We start from the raw sequence: 19,294 nt of genomic DNA, 5'->3' as shown, positions 1-19,294 counted from the left end.
TTACCATGTGAACATCAAAATATAACGAATTGGCCAAGTCTTGATGTACTGACCATAGGGACCTACAAGCTCTCTTTTTTCCCCCCAGTTTGCCAGGTTTAATATCATTGCTATGTTTAGTTTAAAACTGTAACATTTCACTTTTGTCCCAGTGCTAGTGGGCTAATGAAGTCCTTGGCTGCATTTACACAACCATGGCAACATCGGGCCGCTCCAGTTTCAGATGGTCACTTCATAAGTGGTAGGGACTGGTATCATTAACTGTTCTGCCTCTCATAATGCTTTGGAGAATGACCAAGATGTCACCAGAGAGTCTAGCCATGCTTATATCATCCTAACCATTATTCCAGGTGGAAGGTCACAATTTCTTCTTTTGTCTTCACTCTTCAGAATCTGCAAAAGTACTTTAGAGTCTGGATTCTGAAAGAGTATATCCCATTTCTTCCTGTGGTTATTTTCAAAAGAGGCCTGGAAAGCAAATGGAGGAATTTCCATTTGGTAAATATAAGAATTTCTTCCACTGCCTTGGAGAATATGTTTCTTCTCCAATGTCAAGAAGATATATTAGAATCTGCCCATTGAATAATGAGGAAATAGAGTTCAGGAAAACTCATGAAAAATTAAGTGTTGGTTTCCATGTTTACAATAAAGATCTGGCATCTCCCCAAGTTGTGCTTGAAAAAACTGTGATTTGTTATAAAACCAAATATTGAGAGCTCCTATTCCAAGGTAGTACAATATTGGTCTACAGTCTGCAATAATTCCAATCATGAGGCCAAACTGGATTGAGGTGTATGTACTGAATAAAAAATATTTTGCATAATATGTGGCCTGTATCATGAAGTCCCTCCCACACCAAATGCTATCTAAAGTGCCCAGTGTGGGGCTTCCCTGGTGGTGCAGTAGTTGAGAGTCTGCCTGCCGATGCAGGGGACACGGGTTCGTGCCCCGGTCCGGGAGGATCCCACATGCCGCGGAGCGGCTGCGCCCATGAGCCATGGCCTCTGAGCCTGCGCGTCCGGAGCCTGTGCTCCACAACGGGAGAGGCCACAGCAGTGAGAGGCCTGTGTACTGCAAAAATAATAATAATAATAAAAAAAATAAAGTGCCCAGTGTGGACAAAGGACTTCTTACGTTCCCCAGTTGAACCATCTGTTTCACATGGTAGTGGAAATTGAGAATTTGTAAGCAGGACTTGCCGCTGTGACTCACAATAAGGCAGGACTAGATCGGCTGTACAGTCGGTAAACAGAGCACAGCATAAACCTAATCAGCTCCAAGACCTGAAAACCATACTTCTTGATTCTTGCCAGTGCAGCCCCATATGGAAACTTACTGTAGGAAATACTCCAAAGAATTCAAATGCCAGATTGTTGGAAAGCCTCCTTAAGAAAAATACATCCCTCTTACTCAGGCAGTTACTTCCTTTAAAAAAAGATCCCCTTAGTTTTAATTCAGGGGATGCAAATTAGGCATCCTTTCTCTTTTTCTGTACTCTGAATGCTTCAAGGAAAGTATTTTAAAGCTTATATTTCAGAAGTGTGATTTTTATAAAAAAAGGATGTTCATCATGGAAGGTTCCATGAAAGCCCACTCATTTCTTGAACCTTCAAGAAAGAGCTCACCTCCGAGACTGACCTTTTTTCTAGATTCTGGGACAGCATGAGACAAAACCAAGGAAAGACAGTGAACCACACCTGAAGTGCAAAATCACAGGAGATGGCTCAGGAAGATATTAATATATAATTAAAGCACATTAAAATGAAACAATTATCAAAAATGAGAGTTGACACATACGCTTTACATTGCTACTTTGCTTACTCTTCTTTTGGAAATACTAAAGTAAAAATGTGGATTGACAGGCTTTTATGAGCCTTGCTGAGCAATAACATACCATCAGAGGGCTGGGGATATGTCATGTAACTCATATGAGGCTCAGTTTTGGAAGAGTAAAAAGAATGCTGTTGGTACAACCAGAAGTAATTTTGAGATAACTCAAGTAATTTACTTGAACTTCTTGGAAATAAATATTCAATATCCAGAAATACTGCTTAGTGTCTTTTTCCTTCCCCATCCACCATCCTCAAGCACCATAACCAGATTCATGCCACTTTCAAGTGCTCAGATGCTCAATAACCATTTTTGTGAGACTGAATTCCCCTCAGAAGCCAGGGCAGGTGCATACTGAAGCTGGACAAGCCACAAGATCTTTAGCATGCTGGGGAAGGTAATATCTAAGAACACTCTTAAAACTTTGTAAAAAAAATACTTAGCCTATCCCACATATTCATAAAATTGCAGCAAATAAATTTAATACATCTCAAATGAAATTGTAGCTTGCCCATTTCTAGGTTCTGAGTGACCCAAGTGTATCTAATTATTTCTGGATTTTCAAAACCCACACTAACATTACCTTATTTTGGATAGGGGCTTTTATAAACGCCCATGTAAAGGTGCCCCTGGGTCAACCTTTCAGAGCATAGTGGTGAGGAATAGTTTCGGAAAACTTGGCTTTGACAACTTTGCAAGGCTAAGAAAAAATGTAGAATTCATTTAGCTTCTTCTTAGCTTCCCTTTGCTATTTATCTTAATAACTAAGTGAGCTTCCTGCTTTAGGACAAAGCCCAGGGGACAAGAGATTCTTGTGTGCAAATTGCTGCTCCTGTGACAAATCTCCTTAGAGTAGAACTCTGATTAACTAGCATGATTCTTGTGTGAACTGAATGTTGAAAGTTTGAAGATTGGGAATTTTATTTATTTGCTTATTGACAAGCATAAACTTCTTCAGAGGTGTTATTCTGAATGTAAATAGCTATAGAAAGAACACTAAGCATAGCCTTAGTCAGGAGAGGCGGGTCTCTCACTTTATATTATCTTAGGAAACACAGTCATTCAAGGAGTTTCTGGGTATTCCTGTGATTAGATTATGTGGATGAAACTGTTACATACACTATAAAACCTTATGTAAGTATAAAACATTATTATTCGCACCTGCTGGGTGCCTAGGACATTGTAGGCGTTCAGTTGATATTCCTTGAATGAACGGATGGCTGAATGAATAGGTAGGTACTCTAAACCCAGTCAAAGGAAAATTTAGAATTTCAGATTACATCTCTACTAACCAAAATCTCCTGCCAGAAGTCTGAGTTGGGGGGGGAAGGTTCATAATTGTTCTTTTTCTTGTTTTTCTAAATCCTTGTATGAGTTTCTTTTGTTATCCTTTGATTTTCATCTTTTCTTAAGTGTCAAACAAAAGAGTCCCCTCACTTCAATAGCCATTTATTAAACCTTTATTAAATGCCAGGGAAGATATCATCTCTGCCTTCTAGGAGTTGCCCATCTAGCAGTGAATTCAGGCATGTTAAAGAATGTCCCTGCAATGGGGCAGATTCTGAACAGGTGCTATGGGGTCAGGGAGAAGCGGCATCGTGTTAGCCTGGGGACTCAGGGAGGTGACCCCTGTACAGGATGAAGGAGGTCTCCAGTGTGAAAGCTGAGCTGAGAGGACAAACTAGTGGGGCTGTGAGTCGCCAGGATTTTGCTCTTCAGAACATTTACTTGGGTTCCTAGATTCTGCCTTCATTCAGAATTGAAGTCATAAATCTACAAAGAGCCTCCAGAGTTGGTGCTTCCCCTTGAGCTGATCTCCCCCTTTCATATGGAAGCTTACTGTAGGAAATACTCCAATGAATTCAAATGCCAGATTCTTGGAAAGAGCCCCCTTTCAGCTACAGGAACCACATGTCTTTTTATTGAACTGTCATTAGTTTACAGTATTGTGTTAGTTTTAGATGTACAGCACAGTGACTCATTATTTTTGCAGATTATATTTCATTATAGTTTATTACAAGATAATAGGTATAATTCCTTGTGCTATAGACTATGTCCTTGTTGCTTACCTGTTTCATGTGTAGTAGTTTGTACCTGTGAATCCCATACTCCTAATTTCTCCCTCCCCCTCCCCTCTCCCCATTGGTAACCACAAGTTTGTTTTCTATGTCTGTGAGTCTGTTTTGCATAGACATGCATTTGCATTATTTTTCAGATTTCACATATAAGTGATAACTTATAATATTTGTCTTTCTCTAACTTATTTCACTAAGCATAGTGTTCTCTAGGCCTGTCCACATTGCTGCAAAAGGCATTATTTCATTCTTTTATATGGCTGTGTAATATTCATATATATATATCACATCTTCTTAATCCAGTCATCTGTTGATGGACATTTAGGTTGCTTCCATGTCTTGGCTATTGTAAATAGTGCTGCTATGAACATTGGGGTGTGTGTATCTTTTCGAATTAGCATTTTTGTTTTCCAGGTATATGCCCAGGAGTGGGATTGCCAGATCATATGGTAGCTCTATTGTTAGTTTTTTCAGGAACCTCCATACTGTTCTCCACAGTGGCTGCACTAACTTACATTCCCACCAGCAATGTACGAGGGCAAGGAGCCACATATTCGAATGCTCATCATCACTTTTAAATGAAGTTCTATTTCTTGAATTGCAATGCATGAGTGTACTGATTCCTCTATTAAAGCAATTAGAAAATCAAGTCAGATAGCCCTGGAAGCCTGCACTGTGAACTCAATGGGTTACAGGAAATGCGCCTTGGCTCTGCTGCTATGGCAACAAGTGGTGAGCCTGCTTTTTGGTTCCAGCATAGGCCATAGTGATATCATTTTCTCTTGGGGTGATTAAGAAAAAAAAATTGAGAAAGCAATAAAGGCAATATCTTGGTTTTTGTCCTTGCATTTAACAGCTAAATTATATCCCTGCATCTACTAATGATATCGGAACGGACTTTTGGAAGGGGCAACTATTGTTGATAAATCTTCCCTGAGACTCTGCATGACACTGGCCTTAGGAAAACTTTGGACATGCATATAGGGTGCAGGAGGGCTGATCATTGCTGGGTGAGCTGTGCTGCACGGCTGGGTCCATGAGTGGGGATGCTTGAGTCTCTCACCTGGGGTCTCTACCAACAGCCTCCTTGATGATTCCCCAGCCAGATGCCGTCCTTTGGTGGTTCTCAGTGGGGGGGGTGGCAGGTGATTTTGCCCCCCAGGAGACATTTGGCAATGACTAGAGACATTTTTGGTTGTCACACTGGAGGAGGTGTTGTGCTAATGGCATTTAGTGGGTAGAAGCCAGAGATCCCGTTAAACATCCTGCAGTACACAGGACAGGCCCCCACCCCATAGACTTGTCCAGCCACAAGTGTCCATAGTGCCAAGGCTGGGAAACCCTACTTTAGATCATGAATTTCATGGTTTTGGAATGGCTAGCATTCAGGATGCAAGAATAGTCAGTGTATGAATATGATGCCCTGAAATGGATTTCTTCAGGGTGAATTTTCTGGACTCTTCAGGGGATGGTCAGAGCCGCTCCACCCTGGAAGAATGTATGTTACTAACGGCGGCCTCTTGAGAGCCTCACAGTGAAGAGTTCATCTCGAAGCTTGCATGACTCAGAAGCCTGAGAGGCTTAGGTGCTCAATTCCAGAAATAAATTCCCTTTGCCTCACACTGTACTACTTGTTTAGAATTTCATGTAGGTAGCAGAGCACATGGAAATGACACGTTTGTTGTACTTTGTTTCAACACCATGTGTTGAAATGGCTGCAAGAGCAGCAAGCTCTTTTCCAGAGAATTTCATTCATCACCTTCTCATCAACCTGGGATCAAACACACAGGAGATAGCAAAAGAAAACACAGTTAGTGAATATGACAAAACAGAAATAGACTCAGATATAGAGAACAACCTAGTGGTTCTCAGTGGGGAGAGGGAAGGGGGGAGGAGCAGGATAGGGGTAGGGGATTAAGAGGTACAAACCATTAGGTATAAAATAAGCTGCATGGATCTATTGTACGGCATGGGAAATATAGCCAATATTTTATAATATTTATAAATGGAGTATAACCTTTAAAAATTGAGAATCACTATGTTGTACACCTGAAACTTATATAATATGGTACAGCAACTATACTTCAATAAAAAAAAAACACATACACACCCAAACATGCACACACATGTACACACACAAAAACTTGTTCTTTGTTCTAGAAAGGAGATTTCGAGTATAAATGACTTATCAGGCTCTGTGTAAATATCAACTACACGTCAGCCTACTTCTTAATATTCTGGAAAACCTCACTTAAAGGGGCAAGAACAAACTTCCTTGCTGTTGGTATCTGGGGACCGTTCTGATGACAGCTGAGTGTACACAGCTCTGGAATGTGCTCACCCATCAGCCATTGCTGTCAGAGTGAATACCTCTCCTGTCACAGGGAAATGATATCACACCTGTGTAAGCATCTTCAAGTGTTTCCCAGTGGCACTGTGCGAGTTTACAGCCTGTCTTTCTCTGAGACAAGGCTTTCCAGACAAGTCCGTCCATGAGCTTCTACTCGCAGATCTGCCCACGGCATTTGCGGTCACTGATGTCAGTCACATACAAATCGTCCTGGAATCCTTCTGAATCCTTGGACTTTCTCGTATCAATTCACTAAGCCTTTATGACCACATCTCCTGTGGTGTGCCAGAGCCTGGGCTCCAGGATGCAGATCTAGAAATCAGGAAGTTGCGATCTCTGCTTTCAGGAGAACCCGGTCAGGATAGGAAAGCGCGTGTGGAGAATAAGTGATGAATTTCCATCCGAGACAAAGCATGGACGGGGGCAAGACCAGCCCGGGGAGGGAGGGGTACGTGGACCTGTGAGTCCCAGAGGAGGTCTGACTTTGGAGCTCACCGTAAAAGCCCAGTGACAATGTACCTCGGTAGAGAGAAGAGTGAGATGCAGACATGGAAACAGAACAGTGTGGTGTCTTCCAAAAGCTCACAATCAATGCACAGTAGCTGCCCAGATGTTTGGATCCCATTGCTAATGGGATGTGACGGGTCTATCCAGCAGTTTAGAAAGATAGTTCTGGAAGTGGACTAGTCTAGTGGAACATCTGGCTTCTCATAATCTTCAAAAGCATCCTGTTCCCAACCACCCCAGATAAGCATAGAAACCAAGTCAAAATAGCTTGCTCCCAGTCTCCCACCCTAAACCAAAGTGCTGTGTATACAATTCTGGAGGCATCACTGGCCCCTGGCTTGGAAAACTGAGTAACGGTGAGGCTTCTCAGTGAAACAGACACTTTGTGGTGGGAGAGGTGCATGGATAATGTTTGGTATTTCACATGGTAAATATGAGATACCTGAGGAATATCCTGAGGGGATGTCTAGGGAACTTTTTGGTAGATCACCTGGAGCTCAGGAGAGAGGGCCAGGATGAACACGTTCAGTGTGGAGGAATTCCAGTCTAGGTCATGGTTCCCAGCCATGACTGTATCACCTGGGGAGCCTTTAAGAAACCTGATGCCCAGGCTGGCCCCGAGACCAATTATATGAGACCCAGACATCTGTATCTTTTAAGGGAAGAAGAGTTCTCATTAATCATGCTGGTTTCTCAGTGAGAGAAGAGGAAACTTCAAGTGGTGCAAGTTTGGGTGAGGGCTTGAGAAGGGAAGTGGACTGTAGGCTAAGAGCTGAAGGGACTGGAGAAGAGAGGAACACAGTAGACTGATGGCCACGCAGTGCTCTGGGCCCGTCTCAGCTAAAAACCGTGGATTTTTGTCCAGCCTGCACATTGTTTTTTATTGAGCTATATTTGTCATACAACATTATATTAGTTTTAGGTGTGCAACATAATGATTCAACATTTGTATGTATTTTATTATTATTATTAATTAGTTTCTGCTTTATAACAAAGTGAATCAGTTATACATATACATCTGTTCCCATATCCCTTCCCTCTTGCATCTCCCTCCCTCCCACCCTCCCTATCCCACCCTCCCTATCCCACCCCTCCAGGCAGTCACAAAACACTGATCTGATCTCCCTGTGCTATGCGGCTGCTTCCCACTAGCTATCTACCTTACGTTTGGTAGTGTATATATCTCCATGCCTCTCTCTCACTTTGTCACAGCTTACCCTTCCCCCTCCCCATATCCTCAAGTCCATGCTCTAGTAGGTCTGTGTCTTTATTCCTGTCTTACCCATAGGTTCTTCATGACATTTTTTTTCTTAAATTCCATATATATGTGTTAGCATACGGCATTTGTCTTTCTCTTTCTGACTTACTTCACTCTGTATGACAGACTCTAGGTCTATCCACCTCATTACAAATAGCTCAATTTCGTTTCTTTTTATGGCTGAGTAATATTCCATTGTATATATGTGCCACATCTTCTTTATCCCTTCATCTGTCGATGGACACTTAGGTTGTTTCCATCTCCAGGCTATTGTAAATAGAGCTGCAATGAATGTATTTTGAAAGGATCACCACAAGTCTAGTTATCCATCACCATACATAGTTACATTTTTTTTCTTGAGAGAATTCTTCAGATTCACTCTCTTAACAACTTTCAAAAATGTAATATAAATATGCAATTGCAAATATGCAAAAATAATATTATTAACTATAGTCACCATGCTGTACATTACATCCCCACAACTTATTTACAGGTATACCTCAGAGATATGGCGGGTTTGGTTCCAGACGACTGCAATAAAGCGAATATCACAATAGAGTGAGTCGTGCAAATCTTTTAGTTTCCCAGTGCATATAAAAGTTATGTTTACACTATACTGTAGTCTATTAAGTGTACAATAGCATTATGTCTATAAAAACATGTAAATGCCTGAATTAAAAAATACTTTATTGCTAGAAAAATGCTAACCAGCCTCTGAGCCTTCAGCAAATCATAGTAGTAACATCAAAGATCACCGACCACAGACGACCAACAAAAATAATGAAAATAATGAAAAGGTAACTGTGAGAATTACTAAAATGTGAGACAGTGACACAAAGTGAGCAAACGCTATTGGAAAAATGGTGTCTGTAGACTTGCCCGTTGTAGTGCTGCCACAGCCTTCAATTTGTAAAAAAGCGCAATATCTGTGAAGCTCAATAAAATGAGATGTGCCTGTATTTTTATAACTGAAAGTTTGTATCATTTGACGGCCTTCACCCATTCCCCCCACTTCCACCCCTACCACTTACCTCTGGCAACCACCAATCTGTTCTCTGTATCAGCTTGGTTTTTGTTTTTGTTTTTTAGATTCCACGTATAGGTGAGATCATACGGTACTGGTCTTTCTCTGTCTCACTTGTCTCACTTAACATAATGAAGTCTGCACATTAGTGTGATTTTTTCCCAGTGTACTTAATATCCAACTTGAAGGAGGGGGTGTGGTCTGTTTGATGAGGAGTGGACTTTGCTGAATCACACAGCAAGAAGACAAAGGGAGGGCAAGAAGAATTTCTGCAGCCGACCTCGGTATCCAGGTTAGGTGAGGAAGGCGAGTCCTTATCTGAAGCTGAGAGCGGGCTGATTATCTGGAAGAAAATCAAGAGAGGAGGAAGGAGGGGGTGCTCCAAGACTGGAATATTTGAGTTTAAGATTCCAAAATAGTACAATTAGGGTAGAGGCATGAGAGAGGGTGGCTGGATTTGCTTGGAAGTGAAAACCATTGCAGTTAAGGTGGTAAGCATATGTGTGGAGAAATACGTGTTCACTCCTCTTGTACTCCTTTCTTCTGAAGTTTGTCTTGGTTATTGCCAGTTTCCTTAACATAAGAGCTATCTCACAGTGACCTTGAAACATTTTAGCACAGTTATGTTCTATAGAGTAGATATATCTCCATTATTTAAAAGCACTCACCACAGCAAATTAAAAACCCTCACTCTTGCATTGGGAAATGTACATATCAGCCAAACTCTTTATGTCAATTACAAATCATTTATGTAAATTGCATCGCTTCAATCGAATGCTTTGCAGAGTTAGCATCCTTTAGAAACATCTTTCTTGGTAGAACAATGTATTTTTGACTTGTGATTGTTTGCATGTTTTTTTTTTTGCTAAGTCTGTAGATAACATTCTTTCTTGAAGATTATTAATTATATATACAAATACCCTCTGTGAAAGTGTCCACTTGAAAGAGGCCAGAGATCTAAGGCAGAAGTTAGCAAACTGTTTCCGTAAGGGACCAGAGAATAACTATTAATGGCTTTTCAGGCCAGAAGGTCTCTGTAACAAAAACTTGACCTTGCCTTTTTAGGCCAGAAGCAGACATAGACAATATATGAACGAATTGTGGCTGCATTGCAATAAAACTTTATTTACAAAAACAAGCAATGGACTGAATTTGGCCCACAGGCTGTAGTTTGCTAACCCCAGATCTAAGATAGTAAAAGACTCCGGTAGGTTGTGTAATTTTGTGAGAAAGTCTCCTCAAGTACAGATTTTAATTGGTTTTACTTTTTTTGTATGAAGGTTTTATTTTTTTAATTAATTAAATAATTAATTAATTTGGCTGCGTTGAGTCTTCGTTGCTGCGCACGGGCTTTCTCTAGTTGTGGTGAGCGGGGGCTACTCTTCATTGCGGTGCGCGGGCTTCTCATTGTAGTGGCTTCTCTTGTTGCGGAGCATGGGCTCCAGGCACGCAGGCTTCAGTAGTTGTGGCTCATGGGCTCAGTAGTCATGGTTCATGGGCTCTAGAGCGCAGGCTCAGTAGTTGTGGTGCACAGGCTTAGTTGCTCCACGGCACGTGGGATCTTCCCGGACCAGGGCTCAACCCTGTGTCCCCTGCATTGGTAGGTGGATTCTTAACCACTGTGCCACCAGGGAAGTCCTTGGTTTGACTTTTCAATGTTGACTTTAACTTTTATGCCATAGTTTGTTATGACTCTATAGAAGGGAAATAACTTGTAAATGATGATGACACATGGAAGGTTCTAACTATGGATGGGTTTACGGAAACCTAATAGGTCATGATAGTCTGTTGTAGACAGTCATCAGGTTTGTCATCTTAACTTGCTTCCTTGAACACTCAAGCATGTCCTCCCTGGTCTTGAAGAAATGTAAGTATCTGGCACTGCAGTGCCATTCCCTTCAACCATGTAATCCATAGGCACAAGCCAAATGGTGTAATTCAGTGTTTGCTGTACAGATGCCTGTATTCTAAAATATTTTCTCATGGAAATTTGGCGTCTTGGACTGAAAATCTGTTCCCAGGTTTTAGAGACTCTTTATTAATAAGCACCTTTTTTTGATAGTAAAATGTAGCTTGACCAAAAATATCTCTGACAAGATGTCAAGACTTAATGTTCCTCTTGTGATTTAGCAGACATAGTGAAGTAGGAGAATACTTCTCCGCAAACAGATATTCCTTAAAATGTCAATCAGAGTTTTGTTGTTTCATTGTCCCATGAATATACTTAAATACTTAGTATTAAGGCTTATTAAATATTTACTACTGAGGTTGTCACTCTCTGAGGTGGTTTGATGTTTCAATCAGGGCCCTGAAGGGCTGTTTTTGATCAGGCATTCCTTGGAGTTAAATGTGTGTACATTGGTAGGACAGGAAAGGAATGGAATGTCAACTTTCTGCCAACGACTCTTTTGGCTGAAAGAAAATTTTTTCTTTTCAGTGTGAGTCACATGGAGAATTTATCTTAGGAAGGCATCAAAAAAGAAGTGAAAAGCAATTAAGAAGAAAAAAACCTGCTTACATCCATGTTCACTCTATTCCCACTGGAAAATGGGTACCAAGTAGCATTTTTGGTTACTGCTTTTTTCTTTTTAAAGCAAAACTGAATTTTTGAATTGTTCATTTGGAACATGCCCAGATGGAATGAGCCTTATTCAGGACTCACTGTGAAAGAAGATAGCAGAAAGCATGATCTGCTTTTCTTACTCTGAATATGGGAGTTCTCATCAGAATGGTCAGTTGGGGCAACTTCAGGGAATAATATCTGAAGGGATCCTTTTATCCCAGATTGTAGAGTAAAAACAAAAGAATTCATTAAGAATGATTAGCTTCTGGATGGAGTAAATTAGATTTACAGTTTATTTCGACATGTTACTTGAACATATACAATCATGAGAGGCTGACACTCAATTTATTAATCCCTCTGCATGAAGCAACTGGTGAACCCTTAACAGGCTGTGATGAAAAGTTAATTCTGCCCAATTTGTGACAGGATCTCCCTTCCACACATTCACTGAGCATAGCAGGTAGTGCATGTGTTTTAAATCTCATGCCATTGTGCTTTGGGATGGGCATGACCCATCCTAGGTATTTCTCTAGCTTCCGCTCAACTCTAAGTAAGGGTTTCTTAACCTCAGCAACCTTTGATATGTGGGGCCAGATGATTCTTTGTTGTGAGGGCCGTCCTGGGCCCTGTAGGATGTTTAGCAGCATCCCTGGCCTCCACCCACTAGATGCCAGGAGCGCCCCTCCATTTCTCCCACACTACCCCCTCCCCGTTATTGCAACCCAAATGTCTCCAGACATTGCCCAGTGTCTCCTGGGAGGCAGAATGGCCCTGGTTGAATAACACTGCTCTAATTTGATATCGCACAGCCCTTGGTTTGGTATCGTTTGACTGATGTTCTAAAAAGCATTGGCCACAAGCATAGGCTTCTTTCTGCATATTTGATCCCTGCTTTGCATTGAGTGGTGGAAGGAAGGGGCTAAATGTGTAGGGTGTCCACACATCTAGATTTGTCCGGGATAACTGGGTTTTTGTCTATTGCCCGGATGTGATTATTAAGTAACATCACCCTAAAGAGTGTCTGAATAGGGGTGAAAATTATCCAGCTCCCTTGAAATTCGGGGCACTTTGGCTTTGGAGAATGGGTATGAGTTTTAAGGGCTCCTACAATCTCAAGAGGCTCTCTTCCTCTACAGAAGTCTTTGACTCCTTCCTGTCCTGTTTTGGAGCCTGGAAGTTTAACCATTTCATGCCCGTATGGACTACATACTCAAGTCTTGAGCCTTAACTCCTAATGACTTCAGTTTTTGACCAGCTAGGCAAAGTGAGCTCAGACAATAGGGAAAAGAACAGTGCTCTTAAAAGAATTTTCTTTTCTCAGTAGAGACAGTTTAAAGTTCTAAGTAAAGAAAGACTTGCTACTGATTTTATAATGGCTTTTATACTGGCTTTTACAATCACACTATTACTGGGGTCAGGCTTCCTGTTTGGAAAAGTGCTTTGCAATACTTCAGACAGAAGACAGTGAGTTTAGAACAGACTGGGCTACAATAGAAGGGAGGTGAAGAAATCAGAGGTAGTTTGAAAAGCAGGCATTCCTTTGGTCTTAAGAATAAGGAAAAACATTTTTTTTTTTTATTCCTCAATAAATCCTGTCACATGTAGAACAGACTGCTTGTGAAAGCCTTGAGTGGACGTTTGGATTGTGTGGTTCCTGGCATGTACCTTTGCTAAAAAGAAGCGCACAGAAAATCTCCAGGTAGTAATATGCACTCTAACCTGTAATCAGAATCGGGCTCCCACCTGAAAATATGACAAGATTTTCAACCCATAGTGAAGGCAAGATAATTATGTGAGAACACTCCATTCCAAAGGTCAGCATTAATTTGGTTATCTGTAACTCAATGCCAGCTGAGATTTGATTTTTAAAGTAATACAGATTCATGGAATCTATGTGAGATGTTGGACATATAATCTCCCTTCTTCCCCATACTTTTCTTCTTTTGTCATCCTCCTAGAGCCTTTATCTTCTCTTTAGCCCAGACAAAACCCTCTGGGTCTGGAGGGCCAAAGTTACAGATCCCTGACTGGAAAAATAAAATGAGGCCAGTTGGCTTCACCTACTGACAATTCCTTGTCCCAATCTCCTTGACTTCACATTGTGATGTTTTTTTCTCCCTGGGTACACCTGGCATCAAAATTGTAATGGCTGTTGTCTCTAACACTGAAGGTTGTGTCTTTCTCTCCAATGGATTTCAGTAGATTTTTTCAGGTATTTCCTGGGTCTTGTTGCTCTTTCCTCTTGGCTGTGAAATTTGAGTTGGCAACTGTGCTGTATTTCCCTGTGGTTCTCAGTCCAGTAGCCTTCCATTGAAACGATCACCTCTAAAACTGGTCTTTAGCTTAAAATAAATAGCCGCTTGTAAACTAAGGGAAACTGACTCTAGAGAATATGATAGAAGTGGCTGTTTTAAATCATTGAATTAGGTTATGCTTTGGAAAGTCTATTTCATAATTCCAAGTTATATAGAATACTGTCTTAGGATATAGTCTTTTAGGAGGGTGTGACCTTGGCTCTATAGAACTGCAAGGGACAGCAACCAGGAAATGTGAGCCCCTCTACTCTGCCTTGTAAGAGAGCATCGTTTATGAGAAGAGATTCCCCTGAACCTCAACGTAAATGCACTCAGAATATAAGAAATCAATCTCACATTAGTGTGCCAGAAGACTAAACAATGCCCCAAATAGTGTAACTTTGAGTTGCCTAAATCTAGAGCATTAGTCTTATAGGACTCTATGCCTGTTAAGAGGCTACCCAGCCCTGCCCTTTGCCTACAGACCCCAAAGTCACCTTTCTTTAACTGTCTTTCTGACCAAAAATATGCTATCATTTTGCCTAATGAAGTATGTTCTTCATCATCTTTAGCATAAACATTCTCATCACAAAGAACTATTTTTTGGAGCACTGACTACACATGATGAACTTACTCTGAAGTATTGTGGGCACAGAGAAATATGGGTATTTCTTCTCGATGAACAAGTACATGACCAAGGGGAGGAAACAGGACAGAAACAGTGAGAGGGAAAGCACAAAAAGATAAAAGAGCATGTGCTAAGTGTTCAGTGACAATGGATGAAATAGCTAAACAATAAAGCTGAAGGTTAAAATTTCAGTAAGGAGTTAGTAGGAATAAAAATATAATCAAACAAGATGGGAGTTTTCTTTTATCCATTAAGAATTCCACTTGGCTGTCAGAAACAGAACTGAAATAAGAGTGTCTTAGACAAGGTAGGTGGTAAGTTTTCTCACACATAAAACAAATGAAAGGATTGGGCTAGTATAGCAGTTCAACAATGTCATTAGTGTCTTGAGTTCTCTCTGTTTTGCCATTCTCAGTGCCTGTTTTCCTATTCTAGATTGTCTCATGATCACAAAATGGCTGCTACATATCCAGCCATCATGCCCATGTCTTGGACAGAAAGAATAAGGAAGAGGGGAACTCAGAGTGTCATCCTTGCTGAGACAGCTTCCCTTTAACAATTTTCTAGAAGCCTTCCACCCAACACTTGGTCTCTGATATCTTTAACTTTTTCAGCCAGGTATTATGGCACCTCCTCCATCGTTATGGTACCAGTAAATAATAGAAGAGTGGATGTTGGATAGACAATTAGTAAGCTTTGGTATACAATTCAACTTTTGCTAATATTTAAATATCAAAACCACATAGTTCTTCTAAGCCAGAGGTGAACAAACCATGGCCCGTGGGCTAAATTCAGCCCACTGACTATTTTGGTAAAGAAAGTTTTATTGGGACTCAGCCACACCCATTCAGTTATGTGTGGTCTATGATTGCTTTTGCACTGTCACCGCAGAGTTGAGGAGTTGTGACATAGACTGTCTGGCCTAAAAAGCCAAAAGTATTTTCCATCTGTCCCTTTACATGAAAACATTGCCAACCCCAATTCTAGACAGATAACTGAATGGAAAAATGGGCAAAAGACTGGAACACACACTTTACAAAAGAGATCTCCAAAGACCAATACTTTTCATATGAAAAGTGCTCCAACTCATTACTCATCAGGGAGATGTTAATTAAAACCACAGTGCAGTACCACTGAATGCCCATCAGAATGGCTCTAATTAGGGAAGAGAGAGAGAACTGACAATATCATGTATTGCATTAATATGAGACAACTGGAATTCTCATACATTGCTTTTGGCAGTGTACGTTGGTACAAATACTTTAGGAAACTATTGGGCAGTATCCACTAAAGCAGAATATATGTACTCCCTACAATGGAGTATTCTACTCCCAGGTATATACCCAACAGAAATGCCTACCTATGTTCATCAAAAACCATGTTCTAGAATGTTCATATTGGCACTATTTATTAATAACCTCAGGCTGGTAAAATGTCTCTCGACAGTGGAAAAGGAAAACAATCATGTTTTATTCATACAATGGAATACTTCTCAGCAGTGAAGATGAAGTATTGCATGCTATAACGTGCAGTAGTGATGAAAGACACCAGATGAAAAACACACGGTCCACTGCAGTATTCAGAGAAAGGCAAACAAAATCTATGATGGTCGTGGTCAGAAAAGTGGTTACTTTTACCAGGTAAAGTTGGGAGAGGGTTTTTCTTGTTCTGGGTAGTCATTATACAGGGATGTTCACTTAGGCAAAATGAACTGAATTGTACACTTATGAATTCAGTACTGTTCAGCTTGTGTATGTATTAAATTGTACTTCAATGAGGAGCTCCCCTCCCCCAGAAAAAGAAAAAGAATCCATATCTATTTAATGTTGGAAACCTTGCAGTGGTGCTCTCAGCCAGTTTTCTATTAAAAATGTTGCCTCTGATGATGTGTTCTTCCTAATACAACCACAGAAGGCTACACAACAGGCCTGGCCCTTTGTTTGAGACTATGTTTGCATTCTAGTCTCAGTAACAAATGGAACACATTTTCTGTTTCCGGCTTTCTGCTTTAAACTCCATCCCCACTGACAGTGTGGCCACCTAGGTGGTCTCAGCTCCAAGCAGCCCCTGACGAGGATAAGATGGTTGTATCTAAGCTGCAGTGGATTAACCCACTGAGCAGACCCCTACCACTGGGCTTTCTGGCCAAAGGATAAAGTGAAGGCTGCAAGGTCAGCTGAATATGGAATTTATGGATCCTAAGAAGGCATTTTGGAAGGAGGGTTTCCCCCCCATTTCTGTTTAGTCTTAACGTTGTGAAGTTGTAAAGAGGCGCTGGAGACTGAGGGAGCTGTTTGTATGCTGTGTTGTCTGCCTCAATTGCACTCTTGAATTTTGGCGGGCTGCCCAGTCTTGTGTGGGAAGTTGCTTAAGATGTGTGCACTTCTCCAAAACATCAATTTTAGATTTTAAAAAGGATTAAAGTATTATTCCTCCAAAGCCAGGAATTGAGGCAGCTTTTAAAAGAGAAGTTCAGAAGAAATAGCCAGGTCTTTTTAAAGAATTACCCAAACTTTTCGCTGATACATTGAGTTAAATTTGTTCCCTCCCATGGATGCAAGTGAGAAACTATAAAACAAAGGAGAATATTAAATGCTAAAAATGAATAAAAGGGATGTAATAATCGAAGCATTAGACTAATTGATAGCCATACTTTTTTAAAAAAGGCACTGCTATAAACTAAAGAATTGAATATTTGTATATAAATCATTATTTTTAAATTAATTAATTAATTAATTATTTTTGGTTGCATTGGGTCTTTGTTGCTGCGCGCGGGCTTTCTCTAGTTGCGACAAGCGGGGGCTACTCTTTGTTGCGGTGCGCCGGCTTCTCATTGCGGTGGCTTCTCTTGTTGTGGAGCACGGGCTCTAGGTGTGTAGGCTTCAGTAGTTGTGGCACCCGGGCTCAGTAGTTATGGCTCGCGGGCTCTAGAGCGCAGGCTCAGTAATTGTGGCGCATGGCCTTTGTTGCTCCACGTGGCACGTGGGATCTTCTCGGACCAGGGCTCAAACCCGAGTCCCCTGCGCTGGCAGGTGGATTCTTAACCACTGTGCCACCAGGGAAGCCCTATATATAAATTATTTAACTAATTGAATAGTTGTAAATAAATCTAGATATTCAATCTAAAAGTTCTGGCACGTACATAATGTACGTGTACATTCTTTGTACAAAAATGTACTTCTTTTCATATCTCATAATTATCCAAAATATTTAATTTAAAAAAACATCATTTTATGTACCTTACAGAGACTTGAGACTATGTATGTGTGTATAAATATATATAATCACATATATGTGTGTATATATATTTGAATACATATGTGTAGACATTCATGACATTTAAAAAATTACCATCCCCCAAAGGAAAGAAAAAAACAACTGGCAATTGATGAGAAAGAACTGGAGCCAACTGCTTGTGAGACTTTCTGAAGATTTAGATTATCTTGATGCCGCTTCCCAGGTCTGGTGTAGCACCTCAAAGAATAATTTTTTTGGAAAAAAATCCAATTATCAGTTTAGCAGAAACCCCAGAGAAACTGCATAACTTGCATTTTTGTGGAAATTAAGATCTGGCCGTTACAAGGGAAAGAGTCACCCACCCAACTGCTTTGGTCCCAATATTTGGGTTACTGCTGCTTCCAAGGGGGTTTCTCTTTAAGGAAATAACTTCCATGTTCCTTCCCTTTTCTTCTTAGCAGTCCTAGGAGGAGAGTGGAGTTAGGGGGCTGGGCTGTTGGAACAAGGGTGCCGTTGCCAAACTCTTGTGATCAGAAGTTAAGTGGGCGCCTTGCTTTGTGGGCCAAAGCATTTGGAGAGCCTCATCTTAGGAGAAGTAAATTATGCTGCCCCTTGGTGGTCCCTCAGTGTTGAACCAGGAAGGAACTAAGTCTCAGTGTCTGATAACAGATTTGAACAAGGGTGAATGTGCAAAGATGGGGCTCAGACTTGTCAAAGCTCAGCCTTTTCATGGGATTTTGAGTGGATTCTGCTTGTTTCCTGAGAAACCAAAGTAAAGAGCCTGACCTCCTAGATCCTACATAAACTGCTATGCTTTGGGGAAGCTCCCCTGTTCTGTGAGCCACGTTCACCTCTTGGTCATGTTGAACTCCCTTGAGAGAAGCCCTTGAATATATTTATTCTAGAACCTAAAATGGCAGCCCTGAGATTGGACAGCATCCCTGTGATTTCCTGTGGACTTTCCTTTTCTGGAGAAGTGGTTTCTTCTTTCCTAAGGGCCAGAATTATGATTTTAAAAGGTTTTACTTTTCAATACCACATCATAGTGTCTTGATGATAAGTGCGAGCCATTTGCAGCATTCAACATCTGGGCATGGGAGTCAAGACTGGTCCAAGGAAATGATTCTGTTGGATAAATCACCAAGTTACTCCAAGCAGCAATCACTGCCATTGTAGTGATTCTAGACTTGCTGGTGCTATAACTACCAAATGCTGATTGTTCTCATCTTCTGGAATCATATTTAATAACAGTATTCAACAAATATTTCTCCAGTGGTTGCTGTGTAGTAGGCATGGGACTAGGCTCTGGGGGTAAAAGTATGACTATGACAGTCCCTATCTTCAATGAGAGCAGTGTTTCAAGAGGAAACAGAAGAGATGGTCGCTGTGATAGAGGTATGACCAGAAGGCTAGCAGAGCCTCCTATTGCAGGGTGGTGAGGTGGGTCTGTAAGGTCCAGGAAATCTAGAGAGGCTTGTGGGAGTTATACAGGCCAAGGAGAAATGGAAGGTGTGGGGGGAGGGAACTG

The sequence above is a fragment of the Mesoplodon mirus genome (genome assembly GCF_964341445.2).
Source record: "Mesoplodon mirus genome assembly, chromosome: X".
Classification (NCBI taxonomy): Eukaryota; Metazoa; Chordata; class Mammalia; order Artiodactyla; family Ziphiidae; genus Mesoplodon; species Mesoplodon mirus.
This window is presented reverse-complemented; position numbering follows the sequence as displayed.